This window comes from Gallus gallus, chromosome Z, assembly GCF_016699485.2.
Source record: "Gallus gallus isolate bGalGal1 chromosome Z, bGalGal1.mat.broiler.GRCg7b, whole genome shotgun sequence".
NCBI lineage: Eukaryota > Metazoa > Chordata > Aves > Galliformes > Phasianidae > Gallus > Gallus gallus.
The window spans coordinates 82,498,487-82,506,142 of record NC_052572.1 but is presented as its reverse complement, the minus strand read 5'-3'; the positions used below and the strand labels follow the sequence as shown (position 1 = coordinate 82,506,142).

The window sequence follows — 7,656 nt, the reverse complement described above, 5'->3', positions numbered from 1 at the left end:
GGCAGTGGAAGTCAGCATCGCAAGCATCCGTGAGAGCCCTGCAAAAGACTGGTGAGAGTTACCCTGGCGGCCTCCTTTGGCAACCTCAGGTCTCTGTAAGCTCTCAAGCTGTGTCGTAAGTCCTCCCGTGGTGCTGACTCAGCTCTCCCTGTCTTTGGTGCAGGAGAGCTGGTCTTGAACTCCTTCCTGTTTCCTGCCTATCATCTGCTCCCTGCTTTGCCCATGGCCCAGTGAGCCTTTTATTCCTCGCCCTCAGATTTGCACGTGTGGATGAGAGCATCTGCTTATGTGCGCTTCTTTTCTGCTTGTGGTGTCAGGCTGAGCGACAGCTCCCAGCCGAGCTTGTGGTTAGCGAGACACACATTAGCTGCAGACACTGTTCTCCATGTCACTAAAGCATGGGCTTGATGGCTGTCGTGAGCCAAAGCAAGAGAGTTTGTGTGTTTGATTTCTGCGTTGGGCTGAGCAGGTAGAGCAGGGCAAGGGGGCTGATTTGGACGTGCTGCTTTCCCAATACGGTGCTGTTAGCGTGGCAGTGCTTCTGGCGTTGCAAATTGTGTCAGATGTCAATGAATTCCTTGGAATCTGTTGAGTTGACTTGTGCAGGTTTCATTGTGGAGCTGAACCCTTCCTGTCCGCTTGTGTGCATAGCCATGGCCTTTGCTTCTTTCTTGCCTTTTTTTCTTGGTTGCGTTTGGCACTGTGCAAGTCGTGAATTGCCAGGGAAGAGCTGGAAGTGCTCTGGAGTTCTGGGGGACAAAGTGCCAAGAAGCAGCGTGCAGCTTTAAAGCTTTTGAGTGAGGGATGCCTCGGCTGGTCCCCGCCAGCTCTCTCCTTTCTCCCGCCGTGTCCATTCCTGGCTCCCAGCTACGAGCTGGCCCTGCAGAGCATCTCCAGCCCTGTCAGCATCAGCATCCAGCAGCGGCAGGAGGAGCTCCCCCTGACCAACGCCAGGCAGTACTGCTCGGTCTGCAGGTTAGCTGCCATTTACCTCTGGGTGGCTCTTGCAGAAGAAGACTCATACATCAGAGCGTTTTCCTCATCTGCAGCACGCAAATGCTACAAAAGCAGAAACAACCCAGGAAGCTATGGGTTTGGGAGTGTGCATGGACATGCACTATCTGTGTTTTCTGGTGCTCTGCCATCCTTTTTGTCCTTCTCCTTGCTTGTCCATATGCTGCTGAGGATTGGAAAGCTGCATGTCCCATAATTCCCCAGAACCCAACTTAGGTGAGTGGTTACCTGAACAGGTAAGGACCGTGTAAATATACAAATCTTTCTCATTGCACAACACGGCAGTGCTGCCAGACTTTGTTATGGCTCTTTAGGGCACCTTGCAGGCTGTGTGACATTTTCCTCTCACCTTTCCCTTTCTTTCCCCAAGGTTTTGCCTTGCTTTGCCCTTTTATTCCTTCTACCTTCCTCTGTGTTGCTCAGGTGTTGCCATTCTTCAAGAGCGTTATCCAGTTGTGTCGCACTGCACCTCTTCATGCCTTGGATCTCTCTCTGGAGCACAAGAGCAGATTGAGGGGGGGAGCTGTCGAGCAGATTGAGGTGGAAGTCAAAGACTCAAATCCAATGTTGCGAAGCCACTGCAGATGCCAAATCCCTGCACGGGAGACCTGGCCGTGTGCAGGAGTTACTGCAGGATGAGGAGCTGCTATTGGTCTTCAAGCAGGTAGGAGTTTGTTATCCACGCATAATACTGTATGTATTTGTTGTTGTTGTTTTAGAATCAGTGCCAGTGTGCAGTCTGATCCGATGTGTTTGAACAGTGTGGTGTAAGGATTGTCAGCTGAGAACAGCAGCAGAACATGGGGCTGTTGCAGGGGGAAGGCGTGGGGAAGGAAGCGGGGAAAGGAAAGGGAAAGCCTGGAAAAGGAATGGGGAAGGCACGGGGTGAAGGAAGGGGGCAAGACACGGGAATGAAGGGGAAAGGACAGAATACCTGTAGAGCAGCCTAAAAAGCAGTAACAAGCTGTGGGAGGACCGTAGAGTGCCAGATTCTGTGCTGGGTGTTTATTTGTGTGTGTACGTTGTCACTGTTTGTGCCTGGCTGCACTGCTCCAGCCCAGAGCCCGCTGCCTGCAGCTGCATCTTTGCTTCCTTCCCTCCTGCCCGGAGCCCCACGGGTGCTCCCACAACTCCCTTCCCACCCCCAAAACGGCAGAGAAGACACCTGGCAGTGGGATGGAGGAATCCCAGCAGCCCGTTTTCCTTCTGCCTGCAGCTCTCTCCTCCTCTGCCACACAGGGCTCCAGACTGTCCAATGGGAAAGACGTGGGGGAAAGGGAGTGCTGGCAGGAGCGACTGCTGCGGCTGACTGGGGAGGGTCTGCATCCCACGTGCCCTCCTGTGCTCTCTCTCCAGCTGCAGGAGGGCCAGAGAAGGGCAGATGAAAAGCTGCAGCTGAGCCTGATGGACCTGCACAGCTCTCGGGCTGTCTTCCAGAGGTAGCTGTGACCAATACCAATATGGCGCTCTGCTTTCTGCCAACGTGCTTTAATTTTGTTGTCGTTAAATGTACTGGGCAGTTACATTTTGGCATGTGAATATTTCAGAACAGTGCAACAGATGCTGGCAAAAAGTAATTTTTTTATCTTTTGTTTTTTATTATTATTATTTTCTTTTTGTAAAGCTCTTAGCACGCCCTCGAGCCCGTCGAGGTTCTTTCCGCGGTCTCTGCCGCCACCTCGTGGCCAATGCGCGGAACCGCCGCTGTCCGCTGCTCAGTCCTGCAGGCGGCACAACGCGTGCGCGTAGGAATGCGGAAGTGGCTTCGTAACCGCTCTGTGCAGCTCATCCGCCGCTCTCTATTGTGATTAGTCCTCCAGGTCGTAGCGAGTATGCGCCCGACGACTCCAAACCAGCAACTATTGCTCCTAACTGCTACACGTGCGGGCGAGCTGCCGGTTCTCGGACCGCCGGCTCAGCGATCTCCTCCTTCTAAACCAGGCTGCCCCTCATCTATTTCCACGGCGGCACCGAACGTACGCGGCCGCCATTCCGCCGATCGGCCACGCGGGGGCGCCAGAGACCGCGGAAACACGTACCATCGTGCAGCTGAAACACAAACGTCTGCCGTTCACTTGTGTGAACCTCTGTGTATGTATACTCTTTTGTACAGACTGCTGCTGGCCTGCTTGTGTTCAAAGAATTTCCGCTGAAGTGGACTAAATATTTCTGTGGAATTGTATGCTTTTTTTTTTTTTTTTTGGCCTTGATCACCTGAAAGAAATGGATGAAATGATGCGGGGAGTTCAAGTACAATCAAATGTGAAAGACTATCAAGAGTGGGAGACCTATTTGGAAAGTAACAAGAAGGGGAGGGAGAACATGTCTGGTAGTAATAGCTTGGTGATATTAAGTTGGTATAAATTAAGTGGGACGCACTGATGTATGCTGTATTCCTACCCACATCGACTTGGGTAGAATCTATGCAGTGTAACGTCGCTACACTTGCCATATTATGCTCTTTAGGAGCGTGCTGTGTAGAGGAATATGGGTAAAATGTCAGTGGTGGTACCTTCAGAACTACCACTACGTCAGTGACATTTGATGTTTTCCAAAGCATGAATCTTGTCCACACACAGTGCTTCTGTAAATGTTGGTATGGGTAAGTCTTGCAGTTCTTTGCTCCGATGCAGGTGCTATTATTAGCAAGGCTTTTGTGCTTTGTTTTAAGGACATAAACACTTTGTTTATGTTTGTTTAATACATAACTGAGCTAGAATCTGCTGTACATGCACTTATTCAGCAACAAGTCATGTCGGTACTGAAGCGAAGGCAAGATGAGCTGGAAACAGAATCTACTTCTATGCAACACCTGACAAGTTAGTATGAAGTTACCAGTTACTTTCTTACTGAAATCTCATTCTTTAAGTAGAAACACACAGTTAATTTTGGATTATATTTTATTTTCATGTGTAATGTTTTCTCCCTCCCTGCTGTCAGTGGGCATACTGTACTAGATGTCCTAGTTGAAATCCTTACCCAAGTAGGACGCGTAGTATCACTTATCCGTGGTAGAATAGTGAATACAGCATGACCAAATGCTCCGTGAGTTTTGAATTCCTGATCTCAGTGGCTGTCTATCAGTACTTGAAAAGAAAAACTGAGTCAGTTTTCCAGTAGATATTAGGTTGTTTGGGACGCAGGCACTGTAGAACAGGAGGACAAAGAAGGATTGACTGATAACTGGCAACAGCTTGAGAAGAGTGAGCTCGGGGATGTAGCCCTTTCTGGTTCTAACTGGTGTGCAGGTGGGGTGGGTGCAAAGCATGCAGACTCTGAGTGTGTGTGCACTCTGGGAAGCACAGCTGGAAGCGTCACCAGGAAGGGCAGAGAGGAAGGGTGGATCTGGGGTCCCTCCCTCTGCTCACTCAGGTGCTCACCTCCCGGTTCAGGCTGTGACCTGGCAATCCCCCTGCACGAGGGAGCAGCCACAGCTGTCCTACAGTTCACTGATAATATTGACTGTGCTTTACGATGGACACTGTGAATTTTTCATCAGGAGGTTTTATTTACTTTGGTTAGTTTCCAAATGAAGAGCAGAAGCAGAATCAGTGTTCTGCATTCACCTCTTTGTCTTGTTCCTGTCTTCTGGTAGCTGGGAATGGCAAACCAAGTAATGATGGATTGGAGAGTGATGAAAAGATGAAGCTTCTGAAAATGTGTGAGCATCGAAGGTACGTATCATTACATCTAACTGTAGTAAGTGTGCATCTGCTTCCTGTTACTTACACAGGGGTGAAGGTAAATCTGTGCGATTACTAAGCGAGGTGATACACACACGTGCAAAAATGCCTTTCCTTTCCAAAGCTCAAGGTACATGGAAACCATCTGTTTGTTAATGGGGGGTTTTCTTCGTGCTGATTGGAATCTGACCTACATCTAACCTACCCTCTGTTATCAGCGTAGGCCAGGTGCTACATTTTGAATGTCAGGGTCTGCTGCTGACCTTAAGTTACTGGGAGCTCTGAAAGTGTTCCAGTTGCATTGGTGCCTTGACTCATCACTGTTTAGGCACAGGTAAGGACTTAAGAGTTTTACTGGTTGAAAAACGATGTAATAAAACTTTACTTGAAGCAAACTGTTAACCTTTAACATTAAGTAATGCCAATAATTACATACAAGAGGTATGCTATGCAAATGATAGGTATAAATATAATTTTCTTGTTGATTTTGCATGCTCTTATGGTATGTGGTGCCAGGACTAACGTTTTTTAGCCCCAGTGAGACTTGGATGCAGTCACAGTTTCTATGCAAGTTGTTGCATAAGCTACATAGAACTGAGATGATGGACTGTTGAGAGCGCAGTAGTTTCTTACAGACTACCTCTGGCAGGGATAGTATGGAGTACCATGTTAGATGTTTGGTGTTTCAGGTGTGGGGAGTTCCTAGTATGAATGTGGTGAAGTGAAGGTCGTTAGAGATGCTTTTAATGTCCTTTGGCAGCTCACAAAGTACCTTACTGTTACAGTCTGTGTCTCTAGGGTTGCATACTTACTTCTGCTTCCTCACCGTGTTTCCTTAGGCTATTGCTCTCACCGGGTGTTCTTAGTATATCACTGAGCTTTCTTTTACGTACGTACATGGTGAATAACTCACCTGAGTTCATTACAGAATGCAGGACTTGCAGGCGGCAGCTGAGAGAGCGTTCACAAACAGCTGGTCACCACGAAGGCATGCCGAGTGATGAAGAACTGGCTCTGACAGAGGTGACTGAATTCCAGAAGAGCAAAGGTTGGTCAGGATATGAGAGCAAAATTCCTCCCGTATTGAGAAGGATTTTCAAGGGAGAGTGAAGAAATACTCCTTTTGAATGGTATATCGTTTATTTTCTACAGCATAGAATTAATGCATTTAAACAATTCTGACCAATGCCTTAGGAAGAATAGATAAGACTGTAGGCTTCTTTAGTTTAATCAGTTTTTTGTCCAAAGTTGGAATGTATTTTAAATTGAGATTTGAACTGCCTTAGTGAGCAGGTCACGAGGAGCTGGGAGAGGCACGATGCGTATTTGCTGAATAACAGAAGAAGGATTTTCGTGTCTGAGCTTTTAAGAGACATACAAAATATGAAATGTAATGGGTATTTCAATCTGTGCAGTTGTTCAAAACCGCAGAAGTCTTTTTGTGGTCTTCTGTATCTCTTTTTTTCCTGAAAAAGGCTTTGCCAGAGTGCTGGTTTTAAAACCCATTTCAGTGTAAGAGGTGTGAAAGATGAAGCACAAATGCTGTTATCATAAAGGTATTTCTTCTGTTCTGTAGGTGCATGAACTGTTCAGCTTATGCCTCAATAAATTCTGTGATTGTTTCTTCTTATTCCTATTGAATATTATCCATAGATAATGTTCTAGAAGAGAGTAGGAAAATCTTTGAAGATGTCCGTGCAGATTGTTGTGACATCAGAAAAATCCTGTTGAAATTCCAGGAGCGGAAAGAGAAGTTTCCCGACTCTTACTGCGATGCTTACATCGGTTTTTGCCTGCCTAAGCTTTTAAATCCATTAGTCAGAGTTCAGTTAATAAATTGGAGTCCCCTTGAGGTAGGTGCATCACCAGACTTTATTTTTGTGAAAAATTGTGTGTGTGTGTTCGTGTGTTCTGATATCCTCTGGGCTTCTGGGTAGGCGGTGCTCCGCTACGTTTCTGGTCTGTACTGTCTTTGCAAACTTGTCTACTCTGATGTACTCATCTTTGTTAACTGGCAAGACCTGTGGCTATTTCTGGCATCTCAAAGTATGACAGGACGGGGGCATGCTGCTTGCAGGGAAGACTTCTGTACAGGAGCTTTGCCGTGGGTTATAGAGGCATTCCAGAGCTTGAGATAAGTGTTGATAACTAGAAGGAGGACATCTTTTCCTCTTGTCAGGTTGCTTGTATATGAATCACTTGCATCTTTATTAATGTGGAGCTGTTTGCTGACATTTTGACAACCTTACCCTCTGAAATCTAGCTTTACGTTCAGTTTTAGCTTGCTGCTTTGGTCCATTCCGTGATTAGAATCCATGTAGGACTGTTAAATGAGAATCTTTTGGTATCATTGGATATATTTTTGCATGGAGCTTTTTCTCTCAATCCTGACAGCTGAACAACTAATGGGAATGATCTTTCAGCAGAATTCTACAGACCTGAAAAGTCGTCTGAATCAAAAAGAGATGATGATCCTGATGAAGAAGTTTTGCTTACAGTGATTGAAAAAACTATCCTGCCAAAAATTACAGGTATATTAAGGTTGTCTTGAGGACATTCACTGCAGCTAGGTAATGAAACCTTAAATAAGTGGTAATGTAAAATTATGTTGATAGTTACAATTACTTGTTAAGGTTACTGCAAATGAAATGTTTTAGCTTTTTGACTGTTTACTTCCTTGAAACTAGAGCAGATAGCCACTTGGATATCATGAATGAAATAATTCCTATTTTTCAGCATTTGTCAAGAATGTGTGGGATCCTTTATCGACTTCACAGACTGAGAGCCTTACACAGCTTTGCGATAACGTGTTTGTAAAACAAGTCCTGTCCAGAAGGGAATGCAGTCAGGCAAAACATGTAAAGGCTGTTGTGGTAATGGGGAAGGAAGTTCTTGATGCAGTGTATGCATTCACTGTAAATATTCACTATAACATACACTTAGCCCTGTTCTGGTTTTA

At 46.2% G+C, this 7,656-nt stretch overlaps 1 long non-coding RNA gene across 1 annotated transcript; it reads left to right on the top strand.

Moving 5' to 3' along the window:
• Window positions 1–5,685: 5,685 nt before the first annotated feature.
• Window positions 5,686–7,141, top strand: LOC112530648. Its single transcript, XR_005842942.1, has 3 exons — window positions 5,686–5,745; window positions 6,351–6,550; window positions 7,092–7,141. It is a non-coding gene; the product is annotated as an uncharacterized LOC112530648 (long non-coding RNA).
• The last annotated feature ends 515 nt before the right edge of the window (window positions 7,142–7,656 follow it).